The sequence below is a fragment of the Pteropus medius genome, unplaced genomic scaffold, assembly GCF_902729225.1.
Source record: "Pteropus medius unplaced genomic scaffold, Ma_sr-lr_union100, whole genome shotgun sequence".
Lineage (NCBI taxonomy): Eukaryota > Metazoa > Chordata > Mammalia > Chiroptera > Pteropodidae > Pteropus > Pteropus medius.
Window position 1 is genome coordinate 3,369,197 of NW_024355008.1, and position 21,735 is coordinate 3,390,931.

Here is a 21,735-nt window from a genome sequence, read left to right on the forward strand (position 1 = left end):
CAGAGAAAAAGAACTAATAGGATGTGTTAAAACAGAGTTATTTTAAGGAATTGGCTTACATGATTATAGAGGTTGGCAAGTCTCATGTTCTGCAGTCAGAAACCCAGTCAGAAAGCCAGCAGGCTCAAAACTCAAAAAGAGCCCTTGTTTCTCCTTGAGTCTAAAGGCAGGAATAAAACTCTGTCCCAGTTTGAAAGGCAGTTAGGCAGGAGGAATTCCTTTAGTGAAAAGGTCAGTCTTTTCTATTCAGACTTTGAACGGATTAAATGGGGTTTACCCACATAGGGGAGAGCAATCTGCTTTACTTATGTATTCAAATGTTAGTCTCATCCAGAAAAACCCTATAGATGTGCCCAAAATAATGTTTGACCAAGTGGCTGGGCAACCCCTGGCCCAGTCAAATTGGTGGAAAACGAACCATCACAGCTGATAAACTTGTAAATGCACCATCAATAGGTACCACGCAGCTGAAAATCAAGTCCCAATCAATACAGTGACAGTAAGGAAATGAAGTAAAAATGTTCAAAAGTCTAAATTAAAGTGATTTTGAAATATTTATTGTCTGTAAGTAGGGGCTTTTGAGCAGAGGGCCCTCTTTTATATTAGCTAGCAATATAGATCAAATAGAGAAAAGACAGGGCCATGAGTAGGTGTGCAGTGATGAGCTCTGAAGTCATGCCAAATTATCACACATCATCAACAGAAACGGCAGAAGCCCTGGCATCGAAGTACTGATGAACCCACATTTTGCACGGTTGTCATTGGAGAAGAGCGAGTGATAACATTGACAGAACAGGCCAGAAGCAGTAAAGAACATAAAACAGCAGAGCAGAGATAATATGGGGCAAATGTAAAAAGGGAAGCGCTGGACACCTAGAGGAGAGGTACCTTCTTAGTAGGAACGAGTTCACCAGCAGGAGACAGAAGTAGAATCTTTAGTAGCTGCTGCCCATATTTCTCATGATGGTGGTTTGTCTCCTCCATATGCTCAAAGGAAGTGTAAACTGGATAAACCTGTTTTATTTTTATGTTTGTGAGAATATATTGCCCGATAGCTTATTGGTAAACAACATCGTCTCTGTAACTTTGAATAACATGGGAGAAGTAAAATAGCTTTGTCTGTGCCACCTTTTGCTGAGATAATAAAGAGAGAATTGGTTTGGGGGGCTTCTACTCATGGAAACTAGACATAATATTTGGAAATCTCTGCTCAGTGAACTTCATTTATAAAATGATTTGTATTCTTGACAAAATGAAATTGAGAGCTCAGACGGTTATCTACATAGTTCAGACCTCCACTTCTTTTTTGCCATTTTCTGTTTTACTTCAATTGCCAACATAATTACCTCAATTTTTACTTTAATTTTTCATGTTGAAAAGTGCCATCATTATATGGGGGTTTAGTCAAAGGCAATGTGGCTCAAATTTTGAGAGTAGTTTTCATCAGGAACATGTATTAGCTGTATTAGCATTGCCTAAAGTAGAATTCATTACTGAATAATGCTGCTGGTTTGACAAATCAACTAACACTGGAAGATCCTGGGAGGGTTATGGTTTGACAATTTCACACAACTCTACCTCACAGTTACACAGGTCCTGAAGCTATTTCTCCTCTTGCATGGCATTTGCAACTTTTTTATTTTACAGTAGTGAACAACTGCCTAAATTAAAAAATTATCCTAGAGGAAATATAGTACTTTTTAGAAATTATTTACTACTTGGAAATTGGAACTGATTTGTTCTTTAAAAGCTATTGTTTTGCTAATATATATTTTGTTGATAAAATGAGACAGCAAAGAATGATGCAGAGTGCCTGTTAAGAAATTAAACCCAATGATCTTCCTTAAATTCTGCATAGATAAATCATGAGTTTTTTTGCATCACCTTCACTCTTGAAATACAAATGAAACAAAGGAAATTCACTCTCATTAAAAGATTTATTAAAATTTTAATACTTTCTTTGCAGTTTGTCAATAGATACATAATGAGATTTTCTTTTATTTCACACCCCACCATCCCTGGTCTGTAGCCCTTGTCTCATGTTCCAAAATGGAGAAAAGTTCGAAAATAGAGGCAAAAGGCATATGCCACTAATAGTTTAAGGAACTTTCCTTGAAGCTGAAACAGGATACTTTCTCACATATTCCACTGGAAAGAACTTAGTCACATAGTCACACTACCAGCAAGGGTATCTGGGAAATAACATCTTTACTATGTGGCTAGCTATAATCAGAGGATTTGACTTCCATCCATGTTAAGCAGTGTTATAATTTACTCACAGCTTTAAAACGTTAGATACATCATTGATTTATGTACAAGGATGCTTGTCACTATTATTTTCTAATAAAAAAGTATTAGATGCCAGTTAAATGTTCCCAAATACAGAATTTTTAGATGTATTATGTTTTTTTTGTGATATAGTAATACATAGACACTCAAAATCAATTATAAAAAAACTTTATCAAATGAAAATGCTTATGCTATAATATGAAAAGGAAAAAACAGGGTACAGAACTGTATATCTGATATGAGCTCAAACAGAAAAAGACATGAGGGAAATTGATAGAAATGATAGCTATGGTCAATAAGGAAAAATTGTTGGTTTTAATATTAGTCTTTTTATACTACTCTCTAGTATTTTTGTTTGTTTGTTTGTTTGTTTAGAGAGATAATTTAAACCAGAAAGCAATTTTAGTTGTCTGGTAATTTAGAAGCTGAAGAAAATATTTATTCTATATTATTGAAATAATTGTGTCAATTCTCAACTTCATGTAATTTCATTTACTGAAAAAATTTCCTTTCATCTAACCTAGTAAGCATATACATAAAGAAAACAAAAATCCAAACCTTTCTGAGAGATAGTGAAAATGCAACTGCTTTGTTTATTCCTCAACAATTCTAACATTTTTCTCGACATGTGAATTGTCTGAAATGCACTTCAGCTAACACAAAGGCAGATACTAAGAAGGGTTTTGAGAACTTTGGCTTCTATTGGCAGCAATGAATGAACTATCTGACTCATTGTTTTTCATTTGCATATTTGTTTTTCCCACATTACTAGCATTTGTTATGGTCACACAGACAGGCTCACATTGTACATGAGTTTATGCTAAGGAAAATGGTTAAAAAGAATCATCATCTTCATTATGTCAACAATGAAAATTGTGCTTGTCAGTGCTCTCTAGAGTTGATGGCTGGAATGTTTGAAAACACTATCCAAGCATTTTCTTTCTTACCCTGAGGAAAAAAAAATATCATGTCAGATTATTTTTTTATTTTACAAATAGCTTGTTTTTGCCTTGTCCTTTAGAGCTGAGCAAAGCTGCATGTAATGAATGCTATTTGTACATAAGGGCAATTTACAGAATGAGTATAATACCATTAACTGTTAATTCTTGAGAGAAATAGCATGTAAAAAAGATACAAAAATTCTCCAGATTACCCTTTTTAGTTGAACACTGACCATATTCTGAGGAAACAAATAACAATTTTCCATGTATTTTCACCTCGCTCTATCTCCTTGTCAAAATAGTGATAATTGTTTCGTAGATTCTTCATATTCCCACCATTATCTATTAAGTATCTTTTAGAATAGGTGGCCCACATTCTATTGTAAATAAAATTAAAAGGTTCAAATTCCTGCAGGTTTGAGGAAAAAGGCTTCAGCAGCTTTTCCCCATTAACTCATTAACTTCTTAAGTTTAATACTTTCCCCAAAATAGGTTTTTCCTCAAAATGGCAACCAGTGACTTTATACATACCCAGAGGGTTTGAAATACTGCCTTGAAAAGTGAATGGTTTTGCTTTGTCAACTGCATAGTTTAAAAGAGATAACATTTTGCCTCAGCTTAAAATCAACAGTTTTCTTTCTTCAGGTGGGATTAAGAAAATAGCACATCAATGTGTATCTTTCTCTCTTTAGTTTAAATTACTTCCCCCAATATCTAAGCTCTGTGCTAACTCTAAATGGAAGTCAAGAAGCAAAGAAAAATGTGCTGTTTTAAATATATTTAGAAGATAAGGTGTTGAGACTAAATTAAAAAAACAAAACAAACGAGATATATTCATTCCACTCTCACATTTAAATAATGCTCACATTAAATAATTGTTCCAAAGGAACTGTCAAAATAAAATAAAATAGTCATTTCTTTCCCCAGCTGATCTCTGACAACTATAAAAGTCTCTAAGGCTTACAGTGAAACTATGAGAATTATTTAAAAAAAATTTGCAAAACTTGAGCAAAACCTTATTTCTTTCTGATTATAGGCAGAGAAATGAACAAGTCCTACATTATTGACAAACTTTATATTGATTATGCAGAGCTACCCCAAGGAATCTAAACCATGTAGGATAAAATTGAGTGTTGAGGACTTATGCATAAATCACAAATGTATAGGTATTATTGTTTTTAACTTAGCGTTTATCTATGTCTGTGCTTTCTATGCTCAGAGAAAATGTGGAACTCACTATGAAATGCATAAACTCTGCAAATCAGTACTTAGATGTTCCTGGAGACTTACTTGAAGTCAAGGAATTGAGCACTTTGCTTGTAGAGCAGATTGCTCATTCCTGAGAGCTGGTATCACATTAAAGCCAACGCTGGTCTGGAGGAAAGAGAAGGAAATTGAAAACTTGCAATAACTCTAGAACCAGAGTTCTCAAAAGTATGGTCCCCTGACCAGCGCCACCAGTCTTACCTGGGAATTTGTTAGAAATGCAATTTCTCAGAACTCAGTCCAGACCTACTCTATCAAAAAACCTTGGGTGGAGCCCCATATTTCCTATTTAGCAAGGCCTCCTGTTGATTCTGCTGCATGTTAGAGAACCACTGCTCTGAAATAAGTATGAAGAAATCTTATTACAGAAAGCTGAAAAGAGATCACGATAGACATGTGGGATCATCTATATATCCCCAAATAGAATGAGCCATACTACCTAGTGTCTAAAGCTAGAGTGGCACTTCCAGTATATGAAATCAATCTGTATAGCATTTTCACCTAATTGATTATACTTCCACTTATTGATCACCAAAGCTGACTCAGCTGACTTGACTGGACATGTGTATATTTTTTCTCTCACAGCTCCTTATTTATTCTCTCGATGCAGTAATTTATCGGCTTAGTTAAAGGGAATGAACTTTCCAGATAGAGAAAGACTTTTCTTTGGTCAAGACATACACATATCAGACTTCCTCTGTTGTTTTGTACCTTAGGGACAGAGACTGCTCCTGCACATGGAATATTTCTGTTGTCTAGACTGTATAGATTTGGTCTCTGGCAATATTGTATAATAAAAAATGTGCTTTTAATCAGACTTGATTTGAATCACAGTTCTGTCATTTGTAGCTATATGAACTGGGGGGAAGTCATTTAGCTTCTTTGAATTTCAGCTTCCTTATCTATGAAGTGAAGATTTTCATACCAACTTCTCAGGTTAATTTGAGAACTAGGGATAATCTGTGTAACAGTCTGGCACTCAGTACATACTAGATCTCCTTCCTTGTCTGATTTTCCCTTACCATTGCTCCTGCTCCTTGGCATTATTGTGACTTCTGGCTTCTTAATTTGCTTCTATATAGGGTGGTGGGAGGTTAAGAGCATGGGCTGTGGTGTCATACTATCTGGCTTTGAATCCCAGTTCTGAAACACATCCTGTGTTTCCTCATGTGCACAACTTGAAAAGTAATACAACCTACCTTTACAAGTTGTTCTAAGAAATAAATGAGTATAAGGTATTTATCCAATGATTGACATATAGTAAGCATGCAACTAATATTAGCTATTACTATTATCTTCATTCCTCAGCCCTGTTGTGACTTCAGTTTTCTTCCTTGTGCCTTAAACATAGTACTTTGGTGGAAAGAAACCATCTCTTCATTCATTCATTCAACAAATACTTTTGAGGATCTTCTATGTGAAAGGAATTGAGCACAGAAAGATTCCTGCTTGAAGTTTCTGAAGCACAGATTTCCTTTGAACACTTACTACTTCTCCAAGTTTCCTCATCTCTAAAACGAGGATAATAATTCCCTCTGTATCTATGCTAGAGTGTTTTAAATAAAATGAAGTAATAAATGTGATTTCAAACACTGAAATGAAAAGCTTTGAGGCCATACACGTACAATCAAATCATAAACACCTCCCCAGATAGCATAGCCTCAAGATAGGGGAGTACATCTTCTGCTCTTTCTTTCCAAATACATCCTCCAGCTTCCTATTTGTATTTTCTTTGGCAGGCTTAGTGCTCTTAGTAGAGTGAAATGAGGGAGAAAAAGAAATTGGTTAACAAGTAAGGAATAAATAAGCAGAGAGATAAAATCCACAAGGTTTTGCTCTTATTCAAAAGCTTAAACTAAAGCTCTAGATACTATAAATATGTTGTATATTACCAAGCTTATTTGTTGGAAAGAATGTTTATCTACCACCAAGACTAAACTCTGGAAACAAGAACTCAATTTTTGAGCACTGAATAACATTTGCGTGTCTGTGTGTTGGGGGAAGTGTGGGTCCCTGCCTGCTCCAGCCTGTAGAAGTGCAGGTTGCTGAAGATCGAGTTTGGAACCACAGAAGACAAACCTAGCAGTGTTCGGGACCCCTTCTCAAGTTTGTCTTGCTATTTCTAAGAACCATTGCCATTGGGCCTCTGAGAATTCTCTGGACATTTGTGTGTCTATCAGGTTATACCCTACCTGTTATTTGTCATCTCTCATGACTGGACTTAAGTTCTAATTCCTGACTTGGTCTCCCCTTTTCTGACAGCCTGCATAGCCTTTTATTTTCTCTGTCTCTGTTCCAATCAATTGCCAGCCAGGCCTATTCTACTGTAAACTAGAATCATGAGCTGCTGTTGGAAGATTCCTCTTTGGGTCTTTTCTATCACTTTTCCCCCGTAGAATTTTACAACAGCTCAGATTATGTCTAGGTCTGTCTGAGGTTTCATTTTGAATTTTAAATGGCTGGCCACCCTCAATGAATCTAGTGCATGTGAGTTCTTATCCATGTTATTATCAGCTTACCTCTTATAATATATTCTGCTGAGCAGTCTCAGAATCTCACAGCCTGGATCATGTGGGTCAAAGAACAATTTTTCGAAGAGAAAAAGAGTCACTTCAAACTTCCCTAGATGGCAATTTAAGAGACCCGGGCCATTCAAATCATAACATTTTTAAGAAGGCAAAAAAAATATTGTTAATTAAATGTTTAATTTTTATTATTGCTAGCATATTTATTTTAAGTAGTTTTAATTCATAGTATAACACAATTTTATTTATGTGCAGCATGTATACTTTATAGCATAGAGTACCCTCTTGTATAATCAATGCATACAGGATATTTATACTTATTTTATTGAACCTGAGCCCAATTTTACTATTAAATATATGGAAGAATTTTATGATTGTTTTTATGACACCATTGGCTTAAGCTAGGTTTACTTTTATGTCAAATTTCTTGTCAAGAACACAATTTTCAATTTCAATAGGAAAATACATAAATATTCTGTCTTTCACGAATATCTGCTTGTCTACAATTTCAATAATGCTAATGGACAGAGACCCAGGTTTTCTTATTTCTGTTGGAATTTTTTTTTCTACCTGTGTTTCTATTTTGGGATAATGGTTTCCCTTGAGGTTATGTGGTTATGTTATGTGGTGGTTGAGTCTTTTACATAAACGAAGCACTCATTTCCTTGAAATTCAAAATTCTCAAGAAACTAAAGTTCTTAAAAAATGCATGTATATGTGTGATGGCGTGGGGGAAATTCGAAAGTATAAGTGTATTACAACCAAAAATATCCTTAATTAGAAAATGATTTTAATTTTAAAGAAAGCTATTGAAAAGAAAATTGATTTATTTATGTCTGTCTTCTATAATTAGTACTTTATTCTCAGTGTATTGCGATTTATGATTTTGTTCGGAGATTTAGACTTTATTTGGCCAATGAGGCCTGAAAATGCTCTCCCTGTCATCTGGAACAAGATGGAGTCTGACAGATGTAGATGTGGTGTGTCATATCCTCATCAACACAGGAGGACATCTGGGGGTTGGCAATAAAAGTAAGCCATACCGAAGGCCTTAGGGAACATGCAAAGTAGTAGGAATTAGTGGTACACTAGGGAGAATGTTGAGCAAAATGTCGGGAGACCTGAATTCACTTTGGCGAATTATAATTGCTCTGAACTGCCATTAGATTCTTTATTGTTGAGTTTACTAATTTCCTGTAAGAAATGCAAACAGAATTTCTTCTACTCCATGTGTCAAACTGCTTTAATATATTGATGTTTTAATAAAAATTATATAATTACATGTAGAAACATGCATTGCAACTTTAAATTATCCACACTTGAAAAGAGAGTAACTGTTAAGCTTAACCATGCAGCCTTAGGTTAAGTCAACAATAAATGTAATTTGATCATTTAAAACTCTCATCTTCAGACTTTATACAATAAACTATACATGCTAGAATAATAAGATCTTATAAACAGCAAATACCTAATCATCTTTTGTTTGTTATTGAACGCTTTTTATTTTATGCCTGTTGTTTTTTGTCATTATATAGTGTAAGTTGCAAAACCTCATAACCATCTTTTTATACTAATGAAAAGTCATATAAATTTAGAAACTATTTCATTTCATCCGTGCAATGTTCATTTCAATTTAGAGTAAGCAAATATTTCACATGCACACAGTGAATCTCTTATAGTTCCATTTTAAGGTTGTCAAGTATTCTGATTTCAATCTTATTTGACCAATTTAAATTGCAATTTAAATGGTTAGATTCTACCATTAGATTTTAATTACCTTCAATTCTATCAGAGTGGGTTCCAACCCTTTGTAACGAATTCATTTTCTGCTTAACTGAAGAGACAATACTCTTTAAATAGTCTTTCCCCCCCTGCTAGTAGTTTTTCTGGAAAGAAGTAGTTTTAACACAGGCTGTTGTTTATTTCTTCTTTTACTAGATGACAAATGAATGAATAAAATGAGTAACACACTACTACAAGAAAAAGACAAAATGAGAAACACAATATTTACTTTGTGAAAGAAATATTATGTTCATCGTTTTTTTAATATTTGTGATTGAGTGAATTTATCATTTTAACTAAGAATGCTAAATTCTTATTTATAATATTATGACTCTGCACCTTTCAACTTTTATTTGCATAGGGTATGTCAAATACAACCTTTCTCTAGATAATAAATTATGTAATTAATAAAGTACGTAGAGAAAAAGAAATCCTCACTAGGTGGCCTGTGATTTCAAGCATAGCATCTATAAAAATCATGAAGAATCCATTGAAGTGTATACATTTACATGTATAAAAATACATTGATTTAACAATTAATAGGATCTTTGTTATTCTAGATTTAAGGTATTACGAGGCATTTCTGGACAAGTCATTAATTGCTTCATGCTACCAAGGGCTCACTTAGTACATTGAATCAATAACCTTCTAAGTGGTCCCACTGGCCAGAAGGACTTAAGTTAGGCTCCAGAAGAAACTCACAACAGTCGGGCACGTTGGAGATGACTTTGTGACTACAAATATTGTCACATGTCACTAGGTGGTAAAAGGAAAGCAATTTTTTTCACTTAAGGCTTGAGGATTTTTGATGTAATCATTGTCTAAGAGTGAAGGTGACTCTATCATGATACTATAGCATCTTGGTAGAAAAATTTCCCATTATTTGTACATCATTTTAATCAAATTTCAGTGAGGCAAGAGATTGCCAAGTCTCTTTAAATGAAATCTGTTGCCATCATGATCAAATCTGACAGGCTCCTGGCTCGTACTTTAAAATAAAGTACTGTTTATCTTGGAATCAAATAATGAATAATGTAAAAAAAAGTCAAATTAAATTTTTATAAGATCTGCATATCTTACATAAAACATGCAGATATAAACAAAGACTTTGCTTCTATGCCTGTCACTGACCTATATTAAGGAAGGTACTATATGATAAAGTGGTTGACAGCTTCAGATTCACACAAATCTTGGCTCTGTCACTTGCTGGCTATGTGATCTTGGACACATTTCTTAATATCCCCATAGTCTGTTTTCTCATCTATAAAATGGGGTGACTACATATAGTTGTGGAGAGGATTAAATAAGATCATCTGATAAATAACACTTAACATGTTCTCAACATATTGGTGGTGGTGATAACGATATGTAGCTCTCAACTCAGACTAGAGTTCTTTGACAGCTTTCTCGTTCTTCATATTCAAGAGGTAGTCAGATCCTTCAATATCTAAATTATCTCTAAAATATCTCACATTCGTGCTTTCTTTTTAGTGCTGTCTTTCTGCAATTACATCAGGTCTTTCCAATGATAAAATTTGTGTGAGAGAACTTTGTAAATTCTAACACTCTATAGAATTATTATTTATTTTCAATACTGTTCTGAAACCTACCAGAATTAGAGTAATTAATTAACTGGAATCTACCACTCATTAGTCACTACACATTCCAATCCAGTCTTAACAGGGTTGCCAGAGGCAACTATTACAGCATGTTTTTTCAGATCACTCCCTTCCTCAAATACATTCTATGCCCCCTCAGCACGATGAACAACATTCTAGCAAAGTAGATCATTGCCTCACTTTATAACCTTAACTTCCAATATTTCCCCTCACATCCCATCAACATCTTGTTCTTTTCAGAAAGACGCCCTCCTCTAAATATGTTCAAGTTTGCCTTATATAAATAGTTAACTCTTTAACTTGGTAAATATTGATCAAAATTTTTTTCATATGCTTTTTCTCTGTACCAATTTCTTTCATTCTTTAAATTCTATCTTCCAAGACCCTACTTAATTTTTTTTTTTTCTATTTAGCCTTCTGGAATCTTTCATATGAGAATCAACCTCTCTCTTAGTTCATTTTTTAGACCATATCACCTTTTTACCTTAGTTTGTCATTTACGACATAATCTACGAGTCTGGAAGGCAAAGAATGGGTTGCCATTTTCCCTTTACTCTCCAAAATGCCTAGTGGAACATCTTTCACAAAGAAGGTACTAAATCAGAAGAAATATTAAGTCCTTTTCTTGTAAAGCATATTTGCTAATAATACTGAGCTAGAGTAAAGAAATAGAACAAAAGACAGAACAGCAGCTGGATTAAAAAAAATTCCCAAATCTATAGGGGACAGAGGTTAGCTTTGACTCTTCCTTCTCTTTTTTATGTAGTTCTCTTAGGCTATATATTCTTTTGATACTTATTTTAACAAGAATTCACTAAAATAAAAAAAGGCTAAGTGATAGTCATGGATTAAAGATGGAGAGAGAAACAGAAATTTCTCCCAAAACCAAAAGTGCCACTGCAGATCCAAGTCTTTGTTCCATTTTACTTAAGACCTATGACAAATCCCCACTGTCATACAGCAACAACAAGAAAAGTACATCCATATGTCCTTGATTATCTTTTTTTTTTTCTTCCATTTGATAATAATGTCTATTAGCCTGATGTGGTCAGTTTGGTATTCAGAGTAAGGTGAAATATTCATCGCAGAAAAAAATGGCATTTTATCAATGGCCATTCTCTTTATTTTCTGTATGCTATCTCTACCCCAATATTTTATGGTTCTCTTTAGCCCTAAATTGTCTTTCTGAGTGAGATGTTGAAGATTACAAGGCAGATTTAGAAAATAATTTCTTGGCCTTCAATACCATCGAGGTGCAGAATTATGAATGTCTACACATCTATCAATTGGGTAACATTGTAAGAGTGGCTTTGGACTCCTCAAATCTTCTTTCACTTTTTATGTAAAGCAGAAGACACTCCTGTGGGCTGTGTGGAAGATGTAACAGAAAGGGTCATTTGGAGACACAGTACTGATGGCTGTGGGCAAGATACTGTTTTAAAGTTTTGCCATACCTTTGGTGGAGTAATTAACTGGATAAATAGCATTAGCCTTTTACGGTTTCAAAATCCAGCCAGAGGCATCCATCTTTCTAAATATATGAACGGAATTGGTCAGCAGCTACAGTTGCATTTTACCCTGAAATGGCCCTTCAATGATGGCTTTCATTCCGACATCCTATGAGTTTCACTTTGCATGAGATCAGTGTGAAGGATGTATTGGGAGTGCTATTGTTTCTGAGATCAATTCCTCTCCTTTCATTTAAAGGTGCATTAAAAGTAGTTTACAAGGATATTCAAATCACACAGGTTTTCCTTTTAAAGTTTTCCACTTGATAGAACAGAGCAACCATATTATAGCTACATTGCTATTTGTACTGAATCCACTGTTTCAGAAAGATATTGTCTGCAAAACTGCTGCTAGCTAGAAAATGAATAAAATATCAATGCTGAGCTACAAGGTGCACACCAGATGTAAACATGCTTTTCTGAAAAGTATGCCCACCAACAGGAGCTATGTGAGAAATTGGCGCTGAGCTCTTTCAGCCTCATAAACAGGACTCTAATTAGCACACTGATAAATACTTTAACAACCAGCAGACAGAATAAGCATTCTGTAGTCTAATTTATACAGTTCTTCTGACATTCACTGGTAGGGAATGATAAACCATACTGCTGATACCAGAGATTCATGAAAGCAATAACAACATTAACCAAACTCTATTTACAAAATAATCTCATTACAACTCACTTTTGAATATCCCTACAAATGATGACAGGGATACCATGGATAAAAGCAATTTATAGATACTTACCTCATATAAACTTTTAGATTTTAGTTTTAGTTTTAGATTCTTTGACCTCTTGTTCCTTTACTGAAACCTGAAGTATAGACTGATGTGAACTTTACTTTAACTCCCTTCTGCCTATCCTTGCTGAGATACACTAGGCTTTTGTATAGTCATGCATAAGCCTACTTTGGATCAGATAAAACAGGCTGTTTTATTGAAGCTTACCTATGTTAGGCTCTTTTAGGTGACAAAAACAAATAAACAAACAAAACAAAACAAAACAAAACCCAGAAGGGTATGCAGATTTCTTTGCATAACATGAGTTTTTGATCAGGACTCACACAGAGGAGTTAGCGAGCATTGAACAAAGTCTCAGAGATACATAGTCAGTTCTCATGGAGAATTTGAACTTAGTAAGAAGTCAAGCTGCTCTAGTGGTCTAACAATACTAGTAATGAATTATTTTCCTGACTCAGTCTCCTACTGTCTCTGTAATTCTTTCTACTCCTTTTTTAAAAAATTAATTACTTTCTTATTAAGGTAACATTGGTTAATAACATTATATAAATTTCAAGTGTACATTACAAAACGATATCTGTATACTCTACTGCATGCTCAACACCAAGAGTCTAGTTTCCATCTGTTATCATATTATTTGACCCCTTTTACCCATTTTGCCCTCTCCACATCCCCCTCTCCCTCTGATAACCACCATCCTGTTGTTTGTGTCGATTAGTTTGCTTTCTGCGCTTTTGTTTCTGCTATTGACTGGGATCAGGCTACATCCTGACTTTCATTTATTCGTGGTTACTTCTGTCTCATGGCTCCTGTTTATTGCCAACTCTCCATGTGTCTTTTCATCTCTGCTACTATATCTTCTGAGACTCTCTAATCTTGTATTCAATTTTCTCAGAAATAAAGGATCTAATCAGGACAGATAATCATAATCCTGTATGGAGCACTGACCATAACTAAATGTTTAACTCTAAGACACATATCACAGGCTGTGTAAGTCATTGTCAGGCTGAGTGTCTTTGTTTTAGCAGTTCTTCAACTATAATGAAGATGTTGGCTGACATGGTCCAAGTATGGTAAACAAGTGTTGGAATCAAGAATCTTTGGTTATAGAGAAACCACCTATTTCATTTGTGAGAATTGAGTAGACGATTCTAGGAAACTGATGAAAAATGATATGAAAGAAATATAACAAGGGAAGGAGGAGGAACTAATATTTTTGGGAAACGCATATAAAATTAATACTTGTCACTTATTTTATGTTTCATTGGAAACTAACAATAAGAAATAAAAGTTCCTAAGGAGAGCTTTTCTTTTCTCTTAAAGGAATATAGGTATTAAAGAAATTTTCAACCAAATTGTCCACCAAACACAGCATGTAATTGTTAAAATTAGCACTGTGCTTTCATGAAACTGATACAACTTCAGCTCATTTGGTTGCTTTGCCATTCTAGAAGGTAGTAAGGTATAAGTACCCTAGAACTCCATAATTTAATAGTCATAAGGGAATATAAGATCATCTTACCAAAATCTCTTATTTTCCAGTTGAAAAATAAGACTAAGGGAATGGTCCAAGATCTCACAGCTAGTCAGTTCTAGGTGCTGTACCACAGTATGAAGAATGAGTTTAATGGTATAGGAAAACATTTTCCCCCTAGATCCAGTGTTCCACTAAAACTCTGTGAGCAGCACTTTTGCATGCATCTGGGGGAATTCTACCAGTGTTAAGTGATTACTCCATCACTTAAAAACTCCCAACCAACAGACCAAAGAATGGTCATAGAATTCATTTGAGTTATTGACAAATGGCTGAAAAAGCGATTTTCCTTCAGATTTGAATATTGAAATTCATTCATTTCTCCATGTTATTTATGTAACACTAAAGAAAATTAAAATATCATTTTACATTTTTTCCCAAAGGATGTGATCTTCCTGTTAATCATAGCATTGATACAATTCATAATTATTCTTTTTTTTCTGTCCATAGGCCATATTTGAAACCTTACAAAGATATATGCAAGGCTTTAGGCCAAGAATCAGCAGCATTGGCTGAGGATTTCACATCTTCTGATTACTCTTTATTATAGACATTGTTATTTATGTAGTTCCAATTACAATCTTGTAATTTTATCTTCCATAGGGAATACGTCACACTAAGTCAGCCATTTAGAGCACAAGAAATTAAATCAAGCTGAGAAATTCTGGGGTATAAATTATGTTGATTTAGGCACTTTACAAGTGCTCAGCGTAAGTGATAGATGTCTTATTCTCTCAGGTTTACCCTTTTCTCATCCCTGTGGCAGCTCAGCTTTCCATTAGATTTCCAGTCCTTGAGAAAACAAAGCCAGCCTTTCTGCCTTATTTTGGGGCACAATCTTAGGGTGAAGATTAAATTATTTTCTATATCACTTCCTAATACCCAAGGTGGGCAGAAGAGAATAGAGCTTTAAGGATAGAAAAAGCAATAATTAAATCTTGTCGCCAAGAAAAAAAAAATGTTAATCTGTTAGAAAATAAAACAAAAATCTCTCACTCATCAAATAACTATTCCAGTCAGCAATAGAATTTAAGTGCTTTGTAGAGCTTTACTAAGTTGGCAACAGTAAATTACTGAATTCAAATATACTGCTGGTATTCACAGTCTCAGAACAATCCTCAAATCTCAACTCTGTTCCACTTATGATCATATTTTTAGTAAGTTATGGCCAGCAATCACCTAATATGTTTTGACTATCAAACTTTTATGCAACTGGTAACGATCCTTCCAAAACGATTTCTGTGGCCAATGAAGCTTTCACCCATAGACCATAGACTCAGAAAGAAAACAGGAAATGACCAAGGCATTCTGTGTTTGCATTTGTATTCATTTGTAAACAGAACTATAATTCTTAATAGTGCATCCTTTCATCCTCTAAAAGTCACTCTTAAATGCTACAGTAATGCATATGGTTCTGAATAACACCAAGGATTTAAAAATATAACTCCTGTCCTTGTCATATCTTGGAATATCATCATATTGATTGTAGCCAGTTAAGAACAAAGACATGGGGTTAGAAAGTCCCAAATCTAGGGATTCTCCCTACTCCTACTCTTATTAAGACTAGTATTCACCAGGTGTAGCACTGTTCTTCATTAGTGGATAGTTCAGTGAAGTGGTTCTTATCAGGGAAGTCAAAGATGTGATAAGGGTCAGCAGAGCCTAATTATGAGAAATCTGCAAGGCAAGAAAGGTAAGGATTCAGTATGAACATTTGGATCATCAGGTAAGAAGGCATCGCTTACAAACCAGGGTTCCACCTAAGGAAGATGGAGCTTAGCTGGAAGGATTGTTCAAAGTAAATGAGGGAAGAAGAATGGATTGGGGTAGAGGTTGCAATAATAACACAAGTAACAACAATAGCTGGCATAGTTAAAACTCTTACTATGTACGAGGGACTTTATTAAACACTCTTCCATGAACTAGCTCACTTAATTATTATAGTAATTCTGTAGCTATTATTATTCCCATTCTAAAAAATAAGGAAATTGAGGTCTAGAAGAAATTCCCACTGCTTGTTTGTATTTTTATCTACTGTTTTAGATATCCCTTATCTAAATGCCCCTAGATATCCCTTATTAGATGCCCCTTGGATCCTTCTCCACTTTGCTCTCTGCACTAAGGGACTAACAGGAGGAGATTAGGGGGAGGTTTGCGAAAGGGAGAGAGGAAAGTGAGGTCAAAGTATTATTTCCTCGGGTCCCTCTCTACAGAGGCACATCAGGCTGCCTGTGCTCCTTGTTTCACTGACTATCTAATACTGGAGCACAGGATGGGGATGTAGTCTCTAGGCAATATGAGATGCCCAGTCATCATACTCTTGTAAGATTTCAGAGAGAGTTGAACAACAAGGGGTGCAGAAATCCAGAATGTGGGGCAAGAACTTAGATATCTTTTGCCCATGATCACAGACCTGTGTGGGCTGGATCCACCTGCAGGTGGAGTCAACTGGCTTCATCTGAGAGCACCATGGACTCAAGCAAGGCTCATTAGCAATTACACTTCTCTTGACATTGTGGGAGTTTGACTCACTACTCAGTAGTCTACTCGAAATCATTCTTTTTTCTTATTAATCGTTCTTTTTTTCTGTTGTTATGACATTGTGATACAGTGGGGCTTCCCCTAGGAACTTTGAAATAAGGTAAATCTAATTGCCCTCCCTGCCTTAAGAGTAAAATTTTAATGTCTACAGAGGTGAGAAAGCACAGAACTGCCAAAGAGGCAGACTAGCTCACAGGCCTGCAAGATTTGATAGTAAGCCAGTGAAATACATTAACACAGATTTAAAAAAAATGAATGAATCTATCAAAAGAGAGCACTAACAGCTTTCCAAACAAATAAAAAGGAGAACAAGAGAGGTAATGGGGACTCAACCCAGGCTGGCACAGTCTGGTGAGTAAAAGAGACGTTTTTGGCCAATGAATTTGACTATCCCTGCCTCTTTTGTCAAGACCCTCCTTACTATAAAATGGTGGCTTTATATAAATATCTAATTTTTCCAATGTATTCTCATCCAAAAACTCTTTGACTGTAATTAGACTTGCCATATATTTTGCCTTCAGGAGATGTGTCAGCTAGAATTGAGAAACTGAATCAAATAGATTTTACACTAAAATAAATCAGTTGTTACTCTGGTTTTATCAGTTTTTTGAGTTAGGTTAATGTGAGTCTGCATCTGAAAGATAAATCACTGTTTGCTGACAAATAAGGATTCACCTTCTTTAAGATGAAGGGCCAGATGCTGTACCATGGGAAAATTATTAAGCTACTCTCGTTCTTCAAAGCATTTTGAGAGGAGAACAGGCTGGCCTAATACAGGGGACTCCTTCTCCTCTAGTAATCTGGGTTTTTAGTTGTTTATTTATTTTTTAAAAAGATGTTAAATATCAGACACTTTGCTTGTACTGGTGATATTAATGATCAAGACGTAGCTCTGGCCCTCAAAGACTATCTAGTGAGGTCTCAAGCAAGTAATGCCTCTTCTGTCCTAACTTCTATCAGAGATTGCAAACATTGAGGGTAATTGAGAGATGAGATGATCTGGGACCCTGTTTGGATAAGTTGCTAAGTCAAGAGAAACAGCTCTTGGTTAAAAAAAAAAAAGCTTCATTGACAAACTTCTGTTATGACAAATATATACAGTTTTGTAGGATCCAGGATTCATCCCTGCCTGCTCCCTTAGACTTGAATTTTCAGAACTTGCCAGGTTTCTTGGACAGCCCTCACCTGAGACTGGGCCTTAATTCCCACCTCACTCTTTGCCACAGCTAGCGTTAGTCCTGCCTTCTTCTATACTTAGACCAGAGTAGATCTATATGTATTCTTATTCCTGGAGAGGAGGTCAGGTAATAATCTGAACACATTGTCAACTATTATCTTATGATTGTTGTTATCTAAAAATAAAAAATAATTCTTTTCCTTAGTTAATGATTCCACTCACTACTTCATCTATTTGTTCAATCTATATTCTTTGAACAAGTGCTATTTGCAAGGCCCAGCAGTCCTTTCCTTTTTCTGCTTCATCCTACAAAGAGATAAGCCACATATTGTAATTGTATGTGAGATAGTCATATAGATTTCTTGTGGGAATGTTAGGGCTTTAGAGACTTTGTGGAGCAGGTGGTATTGAGACAGATCTTGAAAAATAAAATATGCTTTTACTGGTAGAGATAGCAAAGATTCAGGAAAGAACAATTGTAGTTATGAGGAGGAGGAAAGAATGCTGTTTTTGAAGTACAATTGACCTCTGACCCCAGCTCTGCCAATTATCATATACTTGACCATGGAAAAGTCAGTTTATCTCCCTCAAGCTTTCATTTCCGTCAAGAGCTAAATGAGATAAAAATACCCACCTTCATACAGTTGTGGGGATCATGCGTAATAATATATGTTAAAGTTTCCTGTAATATTTAAGTGCTATATAGTGGTGGGATTTTGTTCACACACAGCTAGCTAAAGGAAAACTCAGAAGAGTTATGAGATGTGTTCTAGAAATTGCAGGTGTTTTGGCCATGAATTCTGTTTAGGTATTTATGCTGTTTCTCATTTGAGTGACCTTGGAAAAGTGACTTACTCTTTTTTTTCAATTACTCAGTTGTAAAATAGGAATGCAATTTTCTACCTACTAGTGTTACAGAGACACTATGATTACTAAAAGTAGATATTATTATAAAATGCAATGAGCATTTGGAAATGAAGAGCTAATGTAAATAAGCTCAACGAGTACATGTTTCAGCCAGGAAATAACATTGCAAAGAGGTGTCTTTTAATGAGCTACTGTTCTACTTTTACTGGGAAAATGGGAAATGTTTGACAAAGTTCTTGCAATGGTGGCAGACTAAGTAAATGCATTAAAATTTGATCTATATTAGGTGATTGCCTCCTTTTGAAAATTGTCAGGTTGTTTTAAAATTGCAGTATTCCTATACTTGATTTTGGTTAATTACCATCAGAGCTATCTGGAGGTTTGGGTATGAATTTTATTTTAATAAAAAACATCAGCCTAATTTGGGAATGACTTTCATTTCAAAACTGAATTCCTAATGTAAATGTCTGAAAGAAGCCTCTATAAAACCCAACAGCATACATAAGAGTTGTGTCTTCGTAGTGTAAACATAGCCTAAAATTGCAATAAAGATATAAACATAAGCTTTTTGGAACAGTCATTTGTAAATGATCTCATAATTCCTAATACTTCATCCCTTTCTTTTCCAAATACTGCCTTTAAACTCTGCTTAATTTGTTTCTCTGACAGTTGAGGTTTCGTGTGACACTACCGAAGTATTTTCTTCAATATTTCCATTATGAGCAACATCTCAGTATATAAAAAATGCCATGAGCAATGCTAATTTGAATGGTTTCTGAGCCAACATCAACATTGCTGACACTATGACATTATGTATAGCAAACCTAATCCCTCAGTAATATGATGCCTCAGTAAATCTGTGAACATTAACATACAGTTGAATCAACTTAGCACTGCCTCATGCTGCAGTATATTGACACAGAAACACTCTGGTTTTGGAGTGGAACAGTTCAAACATAAATATATAGTATGTATTTACAATTTATTTATAATTTGTGATGCGGCTGTCTGTCCGTCATAAACTCTGCTATTATGATGGCCCTCTTTTTCACTCTTACTATAATGAAAATTTTGTAAATGCTATTTTGAAATCAGATGTGTCCATTTTGCCTTCTTTATGACATTGAGACATATAAACCCACCTTAAAAAATATTATTAATCCAATTTCAAATTTATAAAACAAATTAACGAGGTGATAATCATTTCCTTTCAAGAGCGATTATTTTCATGGACTAGAAAAAAACCCATAGGACTCATAGTTCCTTCGGAGACATATATAAAATAAGATTTATACATGAGTGTTCAGAAAATAAAACCATTTACATCAGCAATCTTCCAATCTGTCTGGTGTCAGTAAATGGCATATGATATACCCACCTAGAATTCCTGCAAATCTAAAATAGTTCATCTTTCCTGCTTTGCTCAAGCTTTCAATGGATAAAAAGACACACATGTATTAGTATAGAAATAGACAATTATAATAAAACACAAGATGATAAGTCGCTGTCAAAGGATTTGCTGGTAATATTCTGTTTCTTGGATCAAAAGAGCATCTAAATAAAAACCAACTGAGTGCATGTTTTTCTAAAAAGTAGCAAATGTTTCATTAAAAAATCTAATGAGATAGAGCCTGCTAAATCTATTTTGGGGACACAGTTATCTTTCAAGGGTTTTTTCTGCCATTTTGAAAAATGTCGGAGGATGGTAGTAGTCAATTCTTTAACGGTAAACATTGGTAAACTTTATGATTAGCAACCTAAAATTAGGTAATGCTATATTCAGGCTAGTAACAGGTTACTCTCAAATGAGGAAGAAGACTAGGAAAGGGGAGGGCTTTCTCATATGCACAGCGAATCCACTGCAGTTACAACCATGCATGATTCCAGACAGCAGAAACAGAGACAAAAAAATTACAAACAAAACTAAACAAACATTTACAAAGATTGGCAAGCGAAGAGATTGGCTCCACAATTGGGAAGAATCCTTCAGCATCTCAGTGCGGTAGGTTTTTTATCGTCATGGCAAAGGGTGAATTTCACATTCTAGTAACTTGTCTTTTTAAAAAGCGAGCTTTGGGGCAGAATTTTCTTCCGAGATATATGCATAATTTCCACTGCTATTTTCTTACTATATGTTCTTTCTAGTTAGGAAACTCACGTGAAGTAATGGCCAGTATAATCTAATTGTAGAGAGGTAAAACTATTGAGTGATGTACCCTTTAACATGCCAAATGCTTATTTGTATTATTCAAAAATTGAAATACAATGACTTGTAGAGTTGAGTCTCTTTCTTTGAAGGTCCTTACTGCCACTGTTAATGGCTAAATGGTTACATTGATAATGACTCATCCCCTTTATCTGATAGTGTTAATGGCAGAGCAAGCCAGGAAACACAATTCAAAGGTGTCACTATTTCAACAGTGTGCAAATAATTATAAATACAATGAACTCTGTATATACTAAACTTTTTTCCCTCTCCATGATTCTCAGCCCATTTATAAAGAAAAAGTAAAATAATGGAAAGAGTGAATATTGAATCCAATTTGATCCTTATAAAATTAAATTGCTCAAAGTAGAGAACAAAGATGAAATGTTCAAGACTTTTGCTTACATATTTGATGAAACAGTACAAATAGAGCAAGGAATTCCTGCCTGATTGAAAAGTATGAGTTATATTGGAGGATTTACAATTCTCTTGAAATTTCTTTGTAGGCAGTTAACAGTTCAGACTAAAGCATCCACCTTTATCTCTCACGGACAATAAATGCTAAATGGCCCAAGATCCAAATTGGCTTTTTTTTGGAACCTGAATTCACTGAAATATTTAATTACCAACGCTAATTGTGTTGGAGGGGGAAAGGAGAAGATGAAGCTCTTCTGAATAAAAATCCATCTGCCATCAAAAATGAACTTTATATTTAAAAAGTGGTCAGTGGTAACATGACT